Source organism: Halictus rubicundus, chromosome 3, assembly GCF_050948215.1.
Source record: "Halictus rubicundus isolate RS-2024b chromosome 3, iyHalRubi1_principal, whole genome shotgun sequence".
Lineage (NCBI taxonomy): Eukaryota > Metazoa > Arthropoda > Insecta > Hymenoptera > Halictidae > Halictus > Halictus rubicundus.
The window spans coordinates 20,808,845-20,831,867 of record NC_135151.1 but is presented as its reverse complement, the minus strand read 5'-3'; the positions used below and the strand labels follow the sequence as shown (position 1 = coordinate 20,831,867).

The following is a 23,023-nucleotide window of genomic DNA, read 5'->3' as shown; positions in this document are numbered from 1 at the left end:
GGGGGAGAGGAAAGAAAAAAGGAGGCGAACTGAAAAGATTCTTTCTCGTAGCCACCGATCTTCTCTCCCGTCCGCTTTAACAACCGACAGTGACGTTGCTCCATTTTACAACAGGTTTTCGTGAAATTAAAGTTTTAATTGCATTCGCGTTCGGCGCAACGCGACACACCATTACCCGACCGTCGTAAACAGCGAAACAAACGACGACGCTCCTCTGTCTGTTATCTTTTATCCGCCCGACTAGGACCCATTTCTTCTCGATCCGCTTTTATGGACGGACAGATTGCGGGCAAGCGTGCCGCGAAGACGGCTGAGACGCGAGCCAATATTCGACGACGACGAGTAGTTTACTCGTTAGGCGAGCCGCGCCGGCACGCGGCGAACGGCGCGTCTCGTTAACGTCAACTTGCAATCACGTTACCGAAAGTTACGCGGCCCCGAGAGTTACGACTAATTTACAGGAAGCCATTCGGATCCGTTCTCGTCCCACGGCGTTAACACCGCGCTTTGTTTCAGGCCCCCCGTCAAGATCCCGATTTTTCTGCCGGAAATGCTCGATCTTTCGATCACCGAGCCCTGAGACCTTCAAGGTCGATGCATACCTGGATGTATCCAGCATTTAGGGGCGGACGGCTTGTCCGCTAGATACTATTGAAAATAACGCGTTTATATTTTAATAATGTGGTTTATTTTCCGCTTTACACAAAAAAAAAAAAATGTTAAATAGAGTAGGAACACGTCGTGTCGGTTGCCTGTTCAGAGTTTAAACTAAAACATCGGTGGCCTCGCAAAAACAAAAACGTAACGAAGAGAGCACACCGATTAATGAAATCGGTGGGCGCCTTCTCATTGGCTATTGTCACGGCACAGAGTATGAAAAGCTCACATTCCAACAGATACAAAACCACGGTTGCAATATTTTGTCCTTCGGCCTGACCTGTGAGGTGTGCAACGACCTTCAAGGTCTTGGGCGGACAAAATATTGCAAGCCTGGTTTTGTATCTAGCATTTAGGAGCGGACGGCTTGTGCGCTAGATACAAAACCAGGGTTGCAATATTTTGTCCTTCGGCCTGACCTGTGAGGTGTGCAACGACCTTCAAGGTCTTGGGCGGACAAAATATTGCAAGCCTGGTTTCGTATTTAGAATTTTGGAGCCTGGATGCAAAACCAGGGTTGGAATATTTTGTCCGGCGGCCTGACCTATGCGTTGACCTTAAGTAGGCGCATCGGTGAAGACGTCCCGCGGAATAGGCGACCAACCGTCCTCGGGTGCCGAAGGGTTTTCACGGTTTAGGACGCTGAACGGTACTTAGGAACGTCGATACGGTTTACTCGTGTCGTAAACGGTGAAACGGCCGGCCGTAATCGAAATTGCCACGCAATGCGAACCTCGAATGCAACAGCCGGGGGAGGATAACGCGGTATAACGCTACGCAACGTAATCTGTCTGTCTCAGACTAGATGGCGTGCTCCAGTAGCTGCTCTGCCCGGCCGCCCCCTGGCTGTTCATTAGGGGCCGCATTGTCCGTTAACTAAGTACAGTCACCCCTTCCTCCCTCCCCCCCTCCCCCCAGTCCTTGAACCAGCCTACTGATCCCCGAGCCCCCTCGAGTTTCACAAATCCCTTCTTCACCCCCGCACTCGAATGGCCATCGTTCTATGTTCACGCTACCACCACCACCCATACTTGGGCGATCGTCTTTTCTTCCCCCATCGTTCGCCTCATTCTTCCACGTTGTTTGCCCCTTGCACGCCCCTCCTCAACCACGGAACCTACTTGGCCGAGGCACAAATTCCGCTGCCAACGGAACAGGAATCAATTTTTCTTTCCCGCATGCCCAATGTGCGTGATTCCACACGGAAGAACGAGTCCAACGGCTCTCGCACATTCCAAGTACAGAGTTTGCTCGATATATGTCCGAAACACCGGTCAAGTCTTGGACATGTATCGGCCAGGAGGTACCATTCGGTTCATGGTCTCTCTTCCATACAGAAGAACGAGTCCAACGGCTCTCGTTAAATTCTAAGTACAGCGTTTACTCGATTTTTGTCAGAAACACCGGTCAAGTCATGGACATGTATCGGACAGGAGATACTATTCCGTTCGAGGTCTCTTGTCCATACGGAAGAACGAGTCCAACGGCTCTCGTCAAATGACAGCGTCCAAGTACAGCGTTTACTCGATATATGTCAGAAACGCGGGTCAAGTCAAGGACATGTATCGGCCAGGAGATACTATTCGGTTCGAGGTCTCTTTTCCATACGGAAGAACGAGTCCAACGGCTCTCGTCAAATTACAGCGTCCAAGTACAGCGTTTACTCGATATATGTCAGAAACGCGGGTCAAGTCATGGACATGTATGAACCAGGAAATATACTATTTGGTTCGAGGTCTCCCTTCCATACGGAAGAACGAGTCCAGCGGCTTTCGACAAATTCCAACTACAGCGTTTACTCGATATATGTCAGAAGCGCGGGTCAAGTCAAGGACATGTATCGGCCAGGAGGTACTATTCGGTTCGAGGTCTCTTTTCCATACGGAAGAACGAGTCTAACGGCTCTCGTCAAATTACAGCGTCCAACTACAGCGTTTACTCGATATATGTCCGAAATACCAGCCAAGTCATGGACATGTATGAACCAGGAGATATACTATTTGGTTCGAGGTCTCCCTTCCATACGGAAGAACGAGTCCAGCGGCTTTCGACAAATTCCAACTACAGCGTTTACTCGATATATGTCAGAAGCGCGGGTCAAGTCAAGGACATGTATCGGCCAGGAGATATACTATTCGGTTCGAGGTCTCTTTTCCATACGGAAGAACGAGTCCAACGGCTCTCGTCAAATGACAGCGTCCAAGTACAGCGTTTACTCGATATATGTCAGAAACGCGGGTCAAGTCAAGGACATGTATCGGCCAGGAGATATACTATTCGGTTCGAGGTCTCTCGAACTTCTTGGTCCATCACGGGGTATACTCCGCGGCAGTGAGGATAGCTCTGGGACTTTTATCAGCTAGGCATTTGCGACATATATAGAGTAAACATTGTATATCGAGTAGCGTAATTGTTCCAGTAGTCAGACGTTTAAGCGTTATTATTATCAGTATAATTGGTATTATTATTATTATTATTATTAATTTTGTTGTTATTAATAGTAGTTCACAGACTTTACATTTATTTACAATAATTATCTAATGACCTCCAGTCAGAGAGGAAAAGGTAGGATGCACAATAGGATGAGAACAACGAAAGAAGAAGAGGGGATTGGGATTTCCTTATTTCGAAACAAACACCGTCACCTTATATCGGAACAATACTGTAGTCAGAAATATTTGGGAATTGTATTGAGGAGCAAATAAATAAACAGGCCACAAGGACTATTTTTGGTTATCACGCGCTACTATTTCAGAGGTGGAACATGATGAATTTTTTTTTTTTTTTTTTGGAGCACTTAAGTGAAGACGACTTATTTGCAACGAAAACAATGTTCAGACCACGTTGAAGGTCTCAATAAGAATAGAGAAATTATGCTTCTCCTACTATTGATATGACTTCTCTGCTGTGGCGAGAGCTTTCGTTGACCTTTGAACACAACTCCCCCTTCGTGACCTCGTAGAGTTTATTGCCTCGCTATATCATCATTTTCTAGCACAAATTTCGACGTGAAATGTGTTGAACGCGTTAGGTCATCCGATAAATTCGTGGCGATTTTCGTACTTATAACTTTTCCAATACATATCACGCATATGATATTCATTTCTATTTCGTGTAATCGTGGTGAAATAATTAGAGAACGGTATTAAAATATTGTTAAATGTTGTTCCAAAAATATCTTAATTTTCAAACTCTTTAAATGGCCGCAAATAAACTGTAAGCACGCCTATCGTGCACGACAAGCGATAATTAAATTAGAATTATTTGTGATGTATAATGGGAGTACACAAATTGACCAACGTTTACACAACTTTTATGTTATATATGCACTTATACACGTATACACATATTAACTACAGAAAGCCTATCAAAAGGTTTTTTTATTGAGTGTATATAGAAGGAGCTCGATAATTTTCTCTTATAATAATAATTGCAGAAGAAGTTACATACATGCATTCTAAAAAAATATTAAATTATGTTGTCACTTTTGACAAACTTCCAACTGTTAATCTTGTAAGTGTAGAAATAAAAATTCCTGGATACCCTGCAAGTACTACATTATGCTAAGTAATCCAGCCAACTATTTTTCAATAAATTAATAATTTGAAATGATGAATAAATACTGAAATAATGAATTTCATAAATAATGGAAAAAGTAATAAACTATTTTGATTAATAATACATTTCGCACCGTTGTAAAGCACGACCAGAAAAGGAGAAATCGAACAAAATTTATATAGCTTGGAATAAAAAGATTTTGCTCGCGGCGTGCATGTTGATAAATTAAAGTTGCACAGCTGCAACACTCGAACGCTTGAACGTACACAGATACAGTTACGAAACCCGGTGGAAACATTTCGATTATAGAGGAAATTACATTACACGAGTGTCGATCTCGCTTAGGAATCGATTGTTTATAAAAGCTTCTCTCCGAAACTAGCGTCAACCTTTAAACGAAGTTTCAACGTCCGCGTCCTGTCCTTATTCCTCCCGTTCTCGTTGTGATTACTCTGTAACTCGGTCTCGCTTCGACACCGCGTTCGATTCCCAAGAGGACGAAACCGGGATCCAGGCAAACGGTTTCGTCCAAGTGACGAGTTCCGTTGTCCCCTCGGCGAGCACCAGATACGGGATTCCTTGCAAAAACAGGATTGAAATTGTTGGATGATTAAACGGCGTGACCGTTGATCAGTTACCGAGCTGCAATCTCATTTTTGTATCGGCCAGTCTCGGTAAAAAAAGCTGAAACCGCAGACCGAAATAAACTTTCGAAATATTTTTCAGTTTTTCAAACATCGAACTTCTACATTTTTCCTTTACACTTTGAGTACCGTGTCGCTCATATATGACTGGCACAATTTTTTTAGTAAACAATCAATTTTTACTACAACCTATTCGGTAAACCTTATTAGGATCTAGGGGGTGTGAGAAAGTTACAAAAATCATTGTTATGATAAACTGTTCTTTTTTTTATTATTAAATGAGTTTTTATTTTAACAAGATATCTGTTCCTGTGGAACGTTTATAGTAAAAGAACGTGACCCTTAGGAAGGTCCTTAAAAAGTGTTCTTACAGAAAAAATATTTATAGAACGAATATCAATTCAACTGTAATAATTATTGAATATTGTTATAGCACTATCCGTTCAATAACATTCAGTACTAGTTACAATAACAAATGACTATTTCAGCATCGGTGAACAAACTGTATTCTCTCGATAACTGTCGCGAAGGTCTCTGCCGTAACTGTCAAAGTTGTATTCCCACTACTGGGGGGATCCCCCTTGGAATCAGTCAAGCGGTAAACAGGCTTGTCGGCTGAGCCACCAAAGAGTCAAGCATCGGTGAGTCTCACACAAACGCGAGCGAAGCAGAAGATTACAACTTTTCTAATTTTTGGTTTCGTTTTACGAAACTTTTACCTTCGTATTCGTTTCGTTTTTCTAATTAAAATGATACCAAACACGATACAGTTACGATTATAATTACTCGTGTAAAGAGCGATGGTGACATATATAGAGAAATCACTGTATTTTCATACTTTGTAAGTTCTACTCAAACTTTCCAGAATTTTTCTTTATCTGTCCCCACTAGAATTTGCAACATAAAGACGTTTCCCAAAAAATTCTTGCCCAACAAAATTGCATAATCGTCCAGGCCTTGGTGACATATATAGAGAAATCACTGTATTTTCATGTTTTACAAGTTCTACTCAAACTTGTGCTTTCCATAATTTTTCTTTATCTGTACCCATTACAATTTGCAACATAAAGACGTTTCCCAAAAAATTCTTGTCCAACAAAATTGCATAATCGTCCAAACCTTGGTGACATATATAGAGAAATCACTGTATTTTAACGTTTTACAAGTTCTACTCAAACTTGTGCTTTCCAGAATTTTTCTTCATCTGCCCCATTAGAATTTGCAACATAAAGATGTTTCCCAAAAAATTCTTGCCCAACAAAATTTCATAATCGTCCAGGCCTTGGTGACATATATAGAGAAATCACTGTATTTCCATGTTTTACAAGTTCTACTCAAACTTGTGCTTTCCAGAATTTTTCTTTATCTGTACCCATTACAATTTGCAACATAAAGACGTTTCCCAAAAAATTCTTGCCCAACAAAATTGCATAATCGTCCAGGCCTTGGTGACATATATAGAGAAATCACTGTATTTTCATGTTTTACAAGTTCTACTCAAACTTGTGCTTTCCAGAATTTTTCTTTATCTGTACCCATTAGAATTTGCAACATAAAGACGTTTCCCAAAAAATTCTAGTCCAACAAAATTGCATAATCGTCCAAACCTTCGTGACATACATAGAGAAATCACTGTATTTTAACATTCCACAAGTTCTACTCAAACTTGTGGATGCCAGAATTTTTCTTTATCAGTCCCCATTAGAATTTGCAACATAAAGACATAAAATGGAATTTCCAACATAAAGACATAAACTGGTTTGCAACATAAAATGGAGTCTCCCAAAAACTAACATAACTCTCTGAATCCCTGGTTGAAACTCCGATCACATCAACTTAGTCTTGTGTGTGCGAAACATCAATGCGCCTGACAGGTATTCTGATAAGGGTTAATTTTAATCAAATGATCAACGTCGACGATCGAAGAGACGAAAGTATACGCACACATAATATGTAAATTCCCGGTATGTAATAGGTATACCGAGCACCTGCCAGGGGTGGTAACCACTGCGCGAACGCGGTTGCCCAGTCACGACTCATTGTCAGATCGCTAATCCTTCCACACGCGAACAAGCGTCAATCAGTATCAAACTACCATGTTCGAGCTCGCCCTCGGAACGTGACCAATATATGAACGGCCTTCCCCTCATTTTTCTCGCGCTATTCTGTCTTATCATCCTCCATCGATTCCCAGCCCCTATTATGTGTACTCGTCCTTTTCACTCGGAATACGGCCGCGACGAGAAATTAAATACTTCAGAGTGTTCTTTTATAATAGAACAGCCTCTATGACGGTTTATAATTCGTTGGTCCTCCGCGCCATCCCCCTCCCCCCTCCGTTCTTCACCCTTGTCGCGATCTCATCAAGCTGGTTCGTACGACATGCAATTCATTGTGTCCGGGATAGAATCCAATCAAGGGGCTAGCAAGTCACTTTCAACCGCCGATGTCATGGCCAATCAAACATCGCTATTCAAATACACGTTCGAGCAGCCGTAAGAATTCATAAGCTCGGTAATCACTGAAATCCAATTCTAGCCGCTTCTCGATTAACACTAGGTTTACGGAGCATTAAAAGTGAGTGCTATACATTACTTTATAAAAATCAGAAGAATGTGTCTATCCAAGTTTTCAGCCATTTTTTGAATAATATATACCTAAGGGAATAAGTTTGTTGAGTAATTCCACGTAGATGGATCTTCAGAATCGCAATAATCGTAAATTAAATATATCAGAACTAATTAGGCCGATACAGATAAAGAAATAATTAGGCCGAGGACTTCGATCGACGTAAAAATTATTTTTAATTCCTGACAAGTGTTTACAAACACCTGCAGAAGTAAATAAGATTTTCTAGGAATTTTTAAGTTTGACGATATCTCGTACGAACATAGTAATTGCACGAATATTGTTCAACGTATTATCCTTTAGATTGTATACTGTCTAAGGGACTTACTGCTAAGGGAATTTATTTACAGAATATATAAGAAGGAAAAACTTCAAAATTAAAATTGTTTTTCGCGGAAAATACTAATTATTTATTGCGGTGCACCTCGTCGGAAGATCTGAAAATATTCACGGGCAATACTTGCAACAAATAATATTGTGAAAATGAGAATGATATAGCTCTCAAACTCCCAAGCAAAATTTGCATTTTTCCTGCCATTCGAGATTTATAATTTCTTGCAACCAGAATTTTTCACTTGAAAATTGGCAACGGATTGGAGTATATAAAATTAAAATTTTACACCATCTAAATACACAATCTAATAAACTTTCTCGATGCCTTAACGAATAATCTCGTCGGCCGTTTAACTTTATTCGAGATCACTTCTGATCCCCTTGCTCTTCTGTACCAAATGAAGGCAATTGGCTGAAAAAAAGTAAAAACATAATTTGAAACGCGCGCGTCACGGAGCCAGGGAAGAAGAACGTCCGAAACGTTCGTGCGCCCAAAAAAAAAAAAATTCCAAAAGCATTTGTTAGATGTCCTATGGCCTCAAGATTCTTAAGTCGCAGCGTACATTATTTGTCACGTTTCCGAGGGGAAATCGAAAACTCCTAAAAAGTGAATACGATCTGCCAATTACCGTATAGAAATCTTTCGTCGGTTCCCGAGCGGAGATTGAAATCGCAAAGTACCGTTGGGTCGATCAGGTTTCCGTATCAGAAACATTCGAGCGCGACGAGGTCCGGTCGAAGGGGGCCGGAAGGAAGTCGATTCTCAAAATTAGAAAGTATAAGCGTAAACATGGGAATGAGCCAGGGCGGAACGCTAATTCGATCTATCGGCCGGTCGCCGGGCCGCTAAACGCGCATTACAATCGGCGAGATATGGAAATTTAGTTACGCCTACCCACCGTCCTGGAAACACTGTGGGTATTACCCGTAATACCCTCCTCGACCCGCTTCCTGCCAAGCTATCCTTCTACCGGTGGACAGCTAGCCCCTCTCACGGCACCCCCATCCACCCCTTTTCCGCCCCCTTTCCGAACGACCGTCCCGACAGGGCCGTATTATCCAGGCCGTATACCTAACTATGTAAATAGAAGTCAGCGGAAATTGGTCCTTCGAGCTGGTACGTGACCCCGCGCCATCGGCGTCTTAACAGAAAAACCCACGGACGCGGACCGTGAATTTCCATTTACGTATTAGAAACGCGTCCACGACGATCCAATATTGCATTTAGATAGCCAATCTTGCCTCTTCGGGTTTCGAAATCGAACCTTCGAGCGCGGCGGCGCGGAGCGGAGAGGCGCGGAGCGGAGCGACGCCGCGGCACCCACCGGAGAGATTGATGGACCCGAAGAAGCGCCTTACTATCCGGCTGAGAACTCCGTAACGAGGACAATCAGAGTCCGCTCGGACACAAGACCTACAGTGACTCCCAAAAATATTCGGACACTAGCTATAACTACCTTTACGACTTGATAAATTCCTTTGTTAATAAAGCAATCGTCCCGGGAATTGTTTCTAGCAATAAAAGATCTATTAATGTTGATAAACATAAATAATTTATTTGAAAAATGTACATAAATTCCATAATAAAAATTAGTAAAAGAAATAATGTACCATTTTTGGCTCACAAAAATATTCGGACAATATTAATTTTTCAATTTAGATAATGTAATTTAGCATTACAAAATTTGTTTAATACTTCGTGGCATAACCATTTTGTTTAAGAACATGTCTTAATCTGTTTGGCATACTGTTTGTAATTTTTTTTAAATATTCAACAGTTATATTCGACCACTCAGTTGCAAGTCTTTGTTTTAATTTAGCTATCGATGTAATTGGGGTTTTTCGAATTTTTCTATCCAATTCATCCCATAAATTCTCGATAGGATTAAGGTCCGGTGATTGGGGCGGCGAATGAAGAATTTTGGGGCAGCGGTATAATAAAAATTCTTGCACAATACGTGACTTGTGCTTGGGGTCGTTGTCTTGGTAATACTTAAAAGTATTATTAAGCCCCATTTTTTCAGCACTTTGAATTAAATTATTTTTGAGTATATTTAAATAATGATTTTTGTCCATGATACCGTCAATAAAAACTAGGTTACCGACTCCATATGACGAAATGCAACCCCAGACCATTACGCTGTCTCCGCCGTGTTTCACTGTACCTCTTGTATTTTCAAAATTAAACTCTTTATTCGCTTTCCGCCACACCATAGTTCTTCCGTCGGAATTGTACAGATTGAATTTGCTTTCATCAGCAAATATGACATCCTTCCACCATGTCTCATCCTTAGAAATTAGCTCTCGTGCAAGGGTTTTTCGTTTATCAATATTCTTTTCGTTGATAAATGGTTTCTTTCTAGCTACTCTTCCATTGTAACCAGCTTGCCTCAGCACTCTCCGAACTGTTTCGGCTGAAACATTTTTGGAGCTTTCTCCTAACAGCTCACTAACTAGTTTTGGAGCACTTAAGCGCGGATTTTTTTCACTTTCCGAATAATTTTGCTTTTCTCCCTCGTACATAAGAGACTTGGTCTTCCAGTTTGAGGAATAGAATCAATGCGATTCTCAATATAAAATCGTCGACAGATATCTGCAGCAGTACTCTTACTTATACGAAGCATTGCACTAATTTCGCGATAGGCTTTTCCTTTTTCTCGATGAAAAATTATAAGCTGTCGCACATCGAAACTCGTATTCTTTCCTTAGCCATCTATTTTGAACGAATTCACGTTTACTACTGACAGCAGTGAGGTGGTATGGACATCTAATGGTCCACGACAATCTGTTTATAAACAAACGTTTTCCCGATCTTCGAATATCGCGTCCCCAGAAGGCGATTGCCAGAGAAATATAATACGTGTCCGAATATTTTTGTGAGCCACAAATGGTCCATTATTTCGTTTAATAATTTTTATTACGAAACGTATGTAAATTTTTCAAATAAATCATACATGTTTATCATCCTTAATAAATGTTTTATTGCTAAAAACAATTTCCAGGGCGATTGCTTTATCAACAAACGAATTATTAAATCATAAAGTTAGTTATACCTAGTGTCCGAATATTTATGGGAGTCACTGTACCTACAGCGATTGCTAAACCGTATTAACACGTTGAACGCCACGTCAGAAAGATGTGGCTGACGGAATTATTTGTGCAGGATTTAAAATGAATTTTTACGTTGATATATTCATTGTACTGAACTTGATTAGGATCTGTAACGTGCAAGACAGTTGGAGGATTACTCAGTATCGTACATTTAATTTTTTGCAATTTTTATTTCATTGAATAACTTACTTTGATTTTATGGAGTTTTTGGGGTTTCTAGTTTGGCGTTCAAAGTGTTAACTACACCATTGAACAGCGTGATATTCTTGTTAACCCGTTGACGTACTTTGACGAGTCTGGCTCGTCATGAGAATTTCGGACGAAACGTAAACATTAACGTTGCGACTCAGGTTCGTAGTCGTGATATCGCGTCAAACATAAATGTCACGAGTCTGACTCGTATTCAAAAGTTCGAACCAAACGTGAATTGGCGCTCGGGCCCGAATTCTTCCGAGCTGAAAGGTACGGCAAGGGGTTAACAATAAATGTTGCCAATAAGTTTACGTAAAGGCTGCAGGATCTCCCCATTTAATTTGTACGCCAAGGGGTTAATGAGATTCTCGACATTGGACACAGTTGACACCGACTTTGGGAATGCCGGAAACAGCGACGAATTTTTTAAAATTTTCTGAACGAAGTAAATCTGATATTACATATAGGAATTAACCCATGGCCCTACAATATCGAGTTAGACTCGAGATGAAGGTTCTGAACAGAGTCTGATAAATATGTATGTTATTAATTTCCTTTAAACCGAAATAGAATTCTATTTTGTTGTTGCTGATGTATATGGAGAAAACATAGGCATACGATACAGTGGAATCTCGATATAAGTCACTCGCGCGGTTTTGGCGAGTGACATTTACGCGAAATCTGTGGTTCTCGCCGAACGTTGCATTTGAAATACACAGTGCACGCTGGAAATGTAAAAGTCACTATCCGTGGTGGTGTGGGTAGTCCCAGTGACCTTTAAACGCGAGGCTCGCAGTGACTTATATAGGAAATTCACTGTAAATATGTACTATCTTTTTTTTCTATGAAATTCTGAACAATGAAGAATTTCTAATCATTATAATGACCAAATAAATTAGTAGTGCAAGGGGCTAATTTGATACAACCCTAAATTATGTTCAGTTACTCTCTGAAATAGACTCCGCATCGTAATGCAAAATTAAAATTGTTTGTGTTAGTTCCAGGACGCGGGAATCGAATAGGAATTTATTTCTATCTTTGGTGGCTTTATTTAGTTACAAATTCATCATTGTACTGCGTGATATTCTTTTTAATGAGATTCTCGAAATTGGACACAATTGACACCGACTTTTGGGAATGCCGGAAACAGCGACGAATTTCTTGAAATTTTCTAAACGAAGTAAATCAAATGTTACCTGCAGAAATTAATTTGATGGGACCCTAAATTATGTTCAGTTACTCTCGGAAATAGACTCCGGATCTTTATGCAAAATTCAAATTGTTTGTGTTAGTTCCAGGACGCGGGGATCGAATAGGAATTTATTTCTATCTTTGGTGGCTTCATTTAGTTGTAAATTCATCATTGAACAGCAACAGCTTTCTAACGACATTTTCTAAATTGGAACGAGTTTATCGACGCCAATCCTGAAAAGCAATAAATAATTTTTTAAAGCATGCTGAATAAGTAACATTCTCTTGTTTTCATCAAAACAGTGACCCGAAGCACAAATCTCGGATTGTACAGTAGTATTTACTATACAGTCATACCAAAGTGTTATACCTAGTTTGCACCATTTTACATATTTCAGCCATTTTTGCCATAAACGCATAAAATCCGCAGTCTAGTTAGAACTAGACTGCGGATCTGTATGCAAAATAAAATTTTTCTATATCAATTGCAATCTATGGGACCTAAGTAAAACTTTATTTTGCCCTTTAATAATTCCTACGTGTTAAAAATAATATATCGACATTGTTAGACTCTTCGAATCTGTTCACTGTTTTCAGTAACACCTACTCATTTTCGTCATAAACGCATAAAATCTGCAGTCTAGTTACGACCAATGACCAAACATCTTCACGTCGATTCGTCCCCGTGTAATGTTACCAAGCAACGCATTAACGCTTATCAGTTTCCCAGAAGGGAAAAGAAAAGTAAAACTGCAGCTTCCAGATATTCCACGAATCCCGCGAACCAGCGTGTATCCTTTGATGTTGGCTCGCGATCGAAACAGAGAACGCCTAATTGCGTTCGCGCGCATTCCTTATGAACGAAATGAACGTGGAATTAATTGATAAATCGTGGATTATTCATTGGTTCGCGTAACGCGCGCCGAATGAGATTCGAGTTGGCAGAAAATGCGTGCGCATTAGCCAGGCTTATCGCGCCGAAACCGGTATTACGACTCGGTTGCAGTTTAATCGCTTATCGCGGGACCGCGTAAAGCACGTTCCGCGTTTCTACGTAACGCGACAGGATCCACTATTTAACGCGCCCGCATGCGAGACACTTCCTCCCCCTTAACCTGCGAGTAGTTTGCCAAACCCCTCTTCCCCCTCTCCGCGTTTCCCTGGTGCACGCATATTCGACGGGGTCGGACAATCTAACTCGGTTCCCGCGCCGGGCGCGTACACGGCCGATTACAATGACGCGTTGAAAAAGTCGCTCGTTTGTTCTGTCTGCGAGCGATTACCGGAGGCGTTACAGTAAAATCCGCGCGGGTCTGTCCGCTCGGTGCTCGCGACCTGTACACCGGTGTCGTTCGATCCGTTCGTGAAACGCGGTAAACGGAACGAACAAGCGTTTCGCGTGTCGAACTCTCGGGATCCGCGGCGCTCTGGCCGAACGATTCGGAGCAAGCAAATCCGCGAACAAAATTGATCTGTCCGACCTCCGAGGAACGACAGGTTGCATTATCTCGTGATGCGCGAATAATAGACACGATACCGCGGGGATGAACGGGAGCCGCGCATGAAACACGATACAGATTCGACCGGAGGATCGTCGACAATGCTTCCGCGCCGCGCAACACCGCTCGGTCTAGGTTAGGTGTCCTCTCTCGACCGGTTTTCAATCGAAGTGTCGCGAAACGCGTTCTATTCCTCCGTTTCTCGTTCGGCTCGGCTCAGCCCGGGTCGAGGACGCGGCTCAAGTTCGAAATAACCGTCGGACCGGACACGGGCATCTTCTCGTTTCCCAGCGACGTTCCACAGTTGACCGATCGGCGTACCCACCTATACACAGAGACGCGCCGCTCCGCGCCGCGCCGCGCCGCGCCGCGCGCAGAGAAGACTGACCTTCTCGCAATCTTCTCTCGATCCAATATCCGAGTTTTTTGACAGCAATTTCGGTCACGTCCGATAATATATCTGGATCATTAATATAAAGCTCGGACCACACGCCGCGCGTCCCTCGCGGGGAAATTGCTTTTCAATCCCCTATACGGACCTCCCTCCATCCCCACACGATAGGGAGCTCTAGCTTTCTCTCTCTCTCTCTCTCTCTCTCTCTCTCTCTCTCTCTCCCCTTGCCGCCCCGCTATCGCTGCCGTTGCTGCTGCCACCATCCGTCTCTGGCTTTGTCTCGGCCTCCGCCACCGCGTTTTCGTCTCCCGCTCCCACCTTCACTTTTTCCCGGTGCTTCCGTCTCATCTTCCCCCCACCATCTTCCGAACATCCGTCTGTACCCCCCCCCGTCCGCCGATTTCGATCTCACATCGACGTTCTTTTATTTCACGAATAGATCGCCGTGAATTCGAACGGCTCTCGAACGCCGTGACGCGCGTCGCGTCGCGTCGCGTCGCGGCGCTCCCCGTGGCACAAAGTCAGCTTGCCAAACGGACGGGATAAATATTTTAACCGTGATCGATGCCCGGGTAGCCATAAGTAATCAATTATTTGCTAAGAATTTGTTTTGCCTTTAGTTCTGTTTCGATCGTTGAAGAGGAAACAGCCTGTAACGCAGCCTGTGTTCAGAATATTCTAGAAAGTATAATTTTTTTAATTGAAAATTTGCAGGGAAGAAGGCGAACGGTCCGTGATAATAAATTGAGAAAGGAAAACTTGAATTTACTAGAAAGTTTGTTTTAGATTTCAAAATAATTGATTACTTATGGGTCCCCCTAATACTTCTCGGGAAACTATGGGGGCGGCTGGTGTTCCTTTCGTTGCGCGAGTTTAGGGAGGACTCGGAGAACACTTGGAATTGAGAATGTATGTGTTAGGCTCGGGTTGTGAAAGTCATGCTGTGGCTACTGTTAGATACAAGCATCGGGACTGTTTGTGCAAAATTTGAAGCGAATCGAACGGTATTTGTAGAAATTATAAGCAATTCATTGCAAACAGGTACCTGCCAAAAAATGGCCATGGATATTCGAATGGTATTAGAATTTTAAATAGTAAAAATATATTGTTACTACAGTCCTGATCTAAGCCCAATCTTCGGGTCTGTGCTGTGACATAGATCGTGTAGGGCTACTATTTTCTTGTGACCGCGTCGACCGCGCCGAACGTAGAGAACAACGGCGCGTGTAAATATGTGTAAATTGAAGTTGATATTGTTGCTATTATGAAACAGAATCAGGCAATTGTCGATAGTTGACGTTGATGTACTTTTAATTTCTCTCTTTGATCGAATAAATGAAAACTAGAGTAATTGTTCCGCTAGTTGGTATACATTGGTAGTTGTATACTATACAATTTGTTGTACGAGGACATGGAGCTACACTTTGAAAGCGAGGAATATAGCTTGACCATTATGCTCATTCAAATTTATAGGAATTTGTTAGTAGACGTCTCCTTTTTTCAGTCAATTTATTTTCGGGAAGTAGACAGCGGATCTTTGTGCAAAATCAAAATTTTCCACCTAAATTGCAACAAACTGGAACGAAATCGAAATTTATTTTCCTTCCTAATATTTTTAATAGGTTGAAAATAAATACGACAGTAATTTCAAAATTTTCTAATTTTCTTACTGTTTTAAATTACACCTACTCATTTTTGTAATAAATGCATCAAATCCGCTGTCTATCGGGAAGAAAATAATCCTAATGTCAATCTTTATTTCAGTATCGTTGTTGCAAACAATTTAGAGACCCCAATCGCGTTGATTTATTACCGCCTGGCAGTAAATAAAGTGGCCGTTCGATAAGTAGCCGTTAAGACAGCCCCTCGTTCACGTGCGCTACTTACACACGTGTGCTCACTCTACTCTATCATCTAGTGTGCCCTGTGCCTTTGCTATAGCTCTGCGGGAGGCCGTTCCTAACAGGTGGTGGGGATGAGCCGCGATAGTTAAGTGTACCCGGATGTGTCATATTTATCGAATCATTATCGCGTCTCGTTAGAGTGCGTTACTTCCGCAACGGTTTAAGGTAGCTAGAGCAGAAGAGTAACACGAGAAAATCATAGCGGAGTTAGGCGCACGCTATGGGGGTCGATGAGCGTCGCAATGCTGCCCTTATTACGTAAGGGTAAGGGTATGCTGCCCTTGACGTGCCGACTCATAAGCAGCCAATTCGGAAAGGTTGACCTCGAAGGCTCCCAAAGAGGCTGATAGTAAATACCGTGATTTCTCTGTATATGTCGCCGAGGCCTGAAGGATAAACGTCGCGGAGTTATCCCCACTACCGCGGGGCATACCCCGTGAGGGGCCTCGGACGCCCAGGAGTGTAAACATAACATGAGGACACATCCTGTACGATACATGACGCTGGCGGGACCCGTGTTGTTGACATATATCGTGAATTCACTGTAATTGGTAGTACGGAAGATTTCTAGTCTATAAATGATGTCCACGTTTAATTGCTGTGGCAGGCTACAGTGGATTTCCTAAATTCTCTATCCGAGTACAACTGCAAATGCTGCGATTATAGTTGTACAACGGAGCGAGCATGCTCGCGTTCAGAGCTGTCCAGAGGCTCTTGAACATGCGCTCGACGGCCATGAGTCGCGCGTACCAGTCGAAAGTATCCGCGCGAGTACAGGACACGAAGTGCTGGTAGGGTAGCCGGGTAAATGGTGGCGCGTGTGTACATATGCGTCGATACAGAGCGACGGAGAAGCGTGCACGGACCACCCTCCATAAAGAAGATCCCCTCGATCAGATAAAAAATGTATTATAGCCGCCATGATACAGGTCTCGATACTTCGACGAGACTTCCCCGGGAACGGACAGCGTATCCTCCCGCAGGATTCAACCCCGTCCCCGCATCCCCCGCATCCCCCGCAGCCGCCAACCACCCACGAACGACGTGGGGTTCCTCTCCTTCTTTCTCTTTCTGGGACGCGCGACAGGTCTCCCCTCTCCCTCACCTGGAAATTGCTATCGGGCGATTCAACCTCGAATGCAGATCGGTGCACTCTCTCGAGTCTCGAGGATGACATTCGACGAAATTAGATTCCGAGGAAAGGTAGAGGAAACACGCATGTCGCTATCCTCCTTCTCCTCCTCCGTCCCTCCGTCCCCCCCTCCCCACCCTCCCCCCTCCCCTACGTCTCCCTTCCCCCCGTCCTCCCGACTGCCCCTATTTCTGCTTCGAATTCAGCTCCTGCTTCTCATTCGGATTTCCTTCCTCCGCCGCGACGGCAAGACGAAAAATCTACCCCTCGCAGTTACTAGCCAATCTATCGAATGGGATGCGCCGCTCGAAACACGGGATTCGATTCCACCTAAACAATCGGAGCCAAGCACGGGATTGCTCGTCCGCAGGTTCGCTACCTCGGTAAGGAGTCCCACGCCACGCTCCCCGTCCCTCGGGACTGCTTCCGAGTGGTTTTCAGTTCGTTCGACGTGGACGATTAACAGATTTTTTAGTTGATGCGCTCACTTGACACGCGACTCTCTCTCTCTCTCTCTCTCTCTCTCTCTGTCTCCCTCTCTAGTAGATTAGATATTTTACAGAGAAGCGTTCAACCTATATTTTTGCGAGGTTCGTGATTTCTCGTCGAGTAGACTGTAGAAGAATACAGAATTATGCGGACAACCCTTCAAAAACTTTTTTTAGATTGGACTGAACGACTCGAGATTTTTTTTTTATGTGAAAAAAGTTAAGTTACTGGGACATGTGTAAAAAAATTGTTCTGTAGATTTGTAGATTTCTTATTTTCAGAAATTTCTTATTTTAGGATTTTGTAGATTCGAAAGAGTTAAGTTACTGGGAAACGTGTAAAAAAACTTTCTGTGGATTTTGGAGATTTCTTATTTTAAGATTTTGTAGATTCGTAAGGGTTAAGTTACTGGGAAACGTGTAAAAAAATTTTCTGTAGATTTTGTAGATTTCTTATTTTAAGAAATTTCTTATTTCAAGATTTTGTAGATTCGAAAGAGTTAAGTTACTGGGAAACGTGCAAAAAAATTGCTCTGTGGATTTTGTAGATTTCTTATTTTAAGATTTTGTAGATTCAAAAGCTTTAAATTGCTGGGAAATGTGTAAAAAAAATTTCTGTGGATTTTGTAGATTTCTTATTTTAAGAAATTTCTTATTTCAAGATTTTGTAGATTCGAAAGAGTTAAGTTATTGGGAAACGTGTAAACAAAATTTTCTGTGGATTTTGGAGATTTCTTATTGTTAGAGTTGATGCGTGGATATATATTTTAACGTGTGCGTTTATTCTAATAAAGATTAAATTGGATTACAGAAACACGTGCTCTGCACGTTCCGCGTTACAAATCACCATATTACATAGTTGTCTATTGTTTTCTTGCGCACGCATCTAGCCCCTCCTTCACTCAGGAGCTCACGTCAGATGACTGTCGAATCAAGGCGCGAATTATAATAATACTCCTTCACTTATTTTAAGATTTTGTAGATTCAAAAGAGTTAAGTTACTGGGAAATGTATAAAAAAATTGTTCTGCAGATTTTGCAGATTTCTTATTTTAAGAAATTTCTTATTTCAAGATTTTAGATTATTTGTAGATTCAAGTAAGTTAAATACGTGCACAAAGTCTCATCGAAATTGGTTAACGCGTGAAACAACCATAGGCATTGGAGGTCGGGGGCAGAATTATGCGGACAACCCTTAGAAACTTTTTTAAAATTGGACAGAGGGACTCGAGTTTTTTTGTTGGATGTCAAAAGAGTTAAGTTACTAGGAAATGTGTAAAAAAATTGTTATTTCAAGATTTTAGATTATTTGCAGATTTTTTGTAGATTTACGTAAGTTAGATACGTGTACAAAGTCCCATCGAAATCGGTTAACGCGTGAAACAACCATAGGCATTGAAGGACGTAAAAATTTTTGAATTTTGAGCTTACGATGAATTTAAATTTCAGTTTCTCAAGATTATTGTTTCTACTTTTAATTATTTATGGCTCGCAGATCACCCTTAATCGATTTTCATGAAACTTTTTGTATGATCTTTTGTATGATGAAATTTTTCATTTCATTTCTGAACTCAAAAATTTAATATAGCGACAATTCATTTGGACTTATCTTTGTTTTATTCTTGCTTGGCTTTCTGTCTTGTTCTCCTCTCTGCAATGTTGCAATAACTTTTTACTCGTCCGACGATCAATATCTTATGTGCATCCGAGCATGTAATAAGCATTCTTCAGATCGTAGCTATTATTTATGTTTTCATTCCTATCCTACTACGTACGAAAAATTGTATTCTACATTTTCGACTTATCCCATAAGTCGTATACGACTTATACCTCCTTTCCCTTTGCACCACCAATTACCGATCACCCTGCAATATTTTTGTGTAATAGATTTTCGTATTTAGTGTAGTACTATAATATAATGCAATTTTTATGTCTCGACAGAAATTAGCACCTCGATTATTAGAACTGAACAGGGAACCATGAGAGTCCCTATAACAAAACAGTAACTTAACACTAGAACTACCGAACCAGTCAAAATGACTGGTGGATGATTTCTTCTTTCACGATTAGTGAAACTATGAAAACGTTTCCACGAGAAATTTTATAATATATCTCTAATTTGGTTTACATGTTACCATAAAAATCGTATGAAACCTGATCAAATTCAATCTTGCAGTTATCATAAAGGGATAAGTCTAAGTCACGTTTAGTGCTCGGTAGTTCTATTGTTAATTACAATGCTATATTCAATCTCTCTTGATTTACTTTCACGTTTATTACAAGATATTTTCCCTACATTTATTTATCCTACAACAAACGGGTCCTGTTCCCACACACAATTAATCCTTTCAGTGCCCGAAGGACGATATATATCACGATTCCGGTCGGCACTAAAAGATTTAACCAATTAACTGAGTTTGACGAGTATACTCGTCAAAACAGCTATAATTCAAACAGCAATTAATTTTTGCGGCGCAACTTAGGTAGACATTTTCCAAAGAGGTCGCAACAGCTAACTGGTTAAAAATAAAAAATAATTGCATCATGGGTTGGGACTTAACGGGTTAAAGGGGGCCAGCGAGCATGATACACCAGTGTTCACTGCAGCCCTCCGGTGCTCGACGGCGAACCCGCGTCGCGTCGTATTTTATCGAACGGCCCGCTCCAGCCCGCTCCAGCCCGCCGCGCCGCGCCGCGCCGATTAAATCACGTATAGCGATCGACTTGCCCGACGAACGAGGATCGATCGCAAAAATGAGCGTCAAGGATTACAGGAGAATTGACGGTTTATGGCGCGAGCGGGGTGCCACGGGGTGGGGGTGGGGGGTGCGGGCGTCGATACGGGCGTGCGTAGACCGGAAGCGGGCTCCTGCGGTGGCCGGCGCGCGTCAACAGGACGAAATGTCCTGGCGGCGCGGACGCGGACGGGACACACGGTAAAAACAATCCTCTCCGGTCCACGACATCAATAACATTAGTCTAAGTAATGTAATTGGCCGGGTTCCCCGGCTGCGCGTCGGCTAACCGTATCGTACAACCCGCCACCGGTATTGCGACGACAACGACGACGACGACGACGACGACGACGACGACGTCCATACCCCGGGCGTCGTCAAATCCAATTCCGCGTTATAGTGGTCGAAAAAGAGGGGCCGACACGAAGGAACGCAGATAAAATTAAATCTTAGGAGTCAAACGCTACGTCGCCATTACGGCCAATGCTTTCTCCAGTTGATTACACGGGTTCCCATCCGACGGGCTTTCCAACCGTCCCCTTAATATGGCAGCGTAAACTAGCCTAACGCGAGGCCCATTGAAAATAAAATTAAAATTCGAACCGTCGATTAACAGTTTGACTGGCAAACTAGGAACCTCAGAAATCACATACAATCGAAGTAAGTTATTTAATGGAATAAACATTGAAAAATATTAAATGTATGGTATAGAGTAGTACTTCAACTTTCTTGCATTTTACAGATCCTAATAAAATTTTGGTGCGATGAATACGATCGCGTGAAAATTCATTTTAAAACCTGGACAGATAATTCCGTTACCCTATGGGTGACATGGCAGTAAATATGTTAAGAACGCTTTTGACGCAAATTATTACACGGTTTGAAGACGCATTCTTCCGGAACCTTTCGAGGAAAAGTAAAAACAATTCGGTTTCTTAACACTGTACAAGCATGAACTGGTAAATATTGTCTTAGAAAAATGGCAACCCTAAATTTATTGAGATTGCCCCGAATTTTCAGTATGGAAAATGCAACTTATTGCACTATTTTCCATAAACGAATTTTGTACAGTTTCAATAATTGTAAAATATGAAACATTTCGACTGTGGTAGGTTTAGTGTTAATAATGAAATAACAACAGAAGCGGTGACTTAAATTTAAGTTTAAAAAACGTGCTCCTAGTATAAGACCCAGTATTATCTAGAAATTTAGAATATTATTTAGAAGAGTTTACTGAAATCAGGATGGTTAAATATTTAGAATAATTATTACATAATAATGTAATTTAGAGAAGAGCTCTATAGGGTCGAAAGAGCGCTTAAAATTCGTAGAAAAGATCTTAACTTTCATTTTCCGTTTCGTTGAATCTGCTAACCTTGTACATGTATAGAACCAGACATGGGACATGTCGCCAAGATCTGGACGATAAATGTCGCGGAATTGTCCCCACCACGGAACTCGAGAGGCCTCGGACGCCGAGGAGTGCAAACATAACACGGTTATGACATAACATATTAACAAAACACGACACTGGCAAGGCCCGTATTGTGGACATATATCGAGAATTCACTGTGCTTCGATTTGACATTTCCAAGCTCTAAATATTTTTGCAGAATCGACGGTCTAGTTGTTACAACAATTCCCCTTTTCTCTGGCGAATGAGGCGATCGTGTTCCCCGAAAGTTAATTCTTTTCGGTATTAATACAGAAAGTGCACCTCGAATAATGAGATTGCGTTGCGCGAAGGGGATGATATAAGGGGTCGATTACAAAGCTCGTTCGTAATAACATATTGTTCGGCGAGCCGTGTGTACGGCAGGGGTGGATACGATACGGCGTGTATATGTAGGTAACACAAACAGACGATCCGGTAGATGCAATAATTAATTCGTTAGCCGACGGTTAACGGTGACTGGTTCGAATATTGAGAGTGTCCTTGGGGGTGGCTGGGCTGGAGTCTTCCGGGCTGCGAATCGGCTTTCGTTCGTCCCGGGCGGAAACGAGGGAGGCCGAGAGTCGGCGGCGGCGGCTGCACTGGCTCGGACATGTGAAAGATGAGAGTCGCAAGTCACTCGCCTAATTCGTTCGAAGCGTTCGAGTCTCTCTAGCGTGCACGGTTGCGCTGCCGACCGGAGTCCTTGGCCGCGCCGCTGGAAAAAGTATTAACCGAAGATCAACCGTGGAGTTGATCGGGCTCGGTCCTTTTCGTTCCTCCTCTCTCTCTCTCTTTTTTCTCTCTCTCTTTCCTCCTTTCGTTCTTCGTTATTTCTTTCTTTTTTTTTCTTGTCCCCCCTCCTTTTTATTTAGCGATATCGGAGGAACGATCCAGCGCAGCGCTAGCCGCGGGTCTCCGTTCTTTCTGCGAAAATGAGACGTGGCCGTTCGTTCGGAAAGACTGAGATAATTACTTTCGGTTTTCGGGCGTTCGCTTCAGCGAGCGCGAACGAAACAGGCGTATCTTGCGGTCGTGAATTTAATTAAATATTTTCGTGGCCGAATGTCCGTTCGCCGTGATCATCTTGCCTCCTCCTTTTTTTTTCCTCCCCTCCCCGTAGACA

At 42.3% G+C, this 23,023-nt stretch overlaps 1 protein-coding gene across 3 annotated transcripts in view; it reads right to left on the bottom strand.

The window, feature by feature from the left end:
* LOC143352935 (LIM domain only protein 3) overlaps positions 1 to 23,023 on the bottom strand; it is a 131,684-nt gene that overhangs the window by 82,814 nt on the left and 25,847 nt on the right. The window contains exon 1 of one of the 3 annotated variants that reach the window (XM_076785981.1): positions 4,605 to 4,806. The exons of the other annotated variants lie outside the window; for them this stretch is intronic. The gene's annotated coding sequence lies outside the window, so the exon portion shown is untranslated. Of the gene's footprint in view, positions 1 to 4,604; positions 4,807 to 23,023 lie in introns of those variants that run through there. 3 annotated transcript variants of the gene reach the window in all.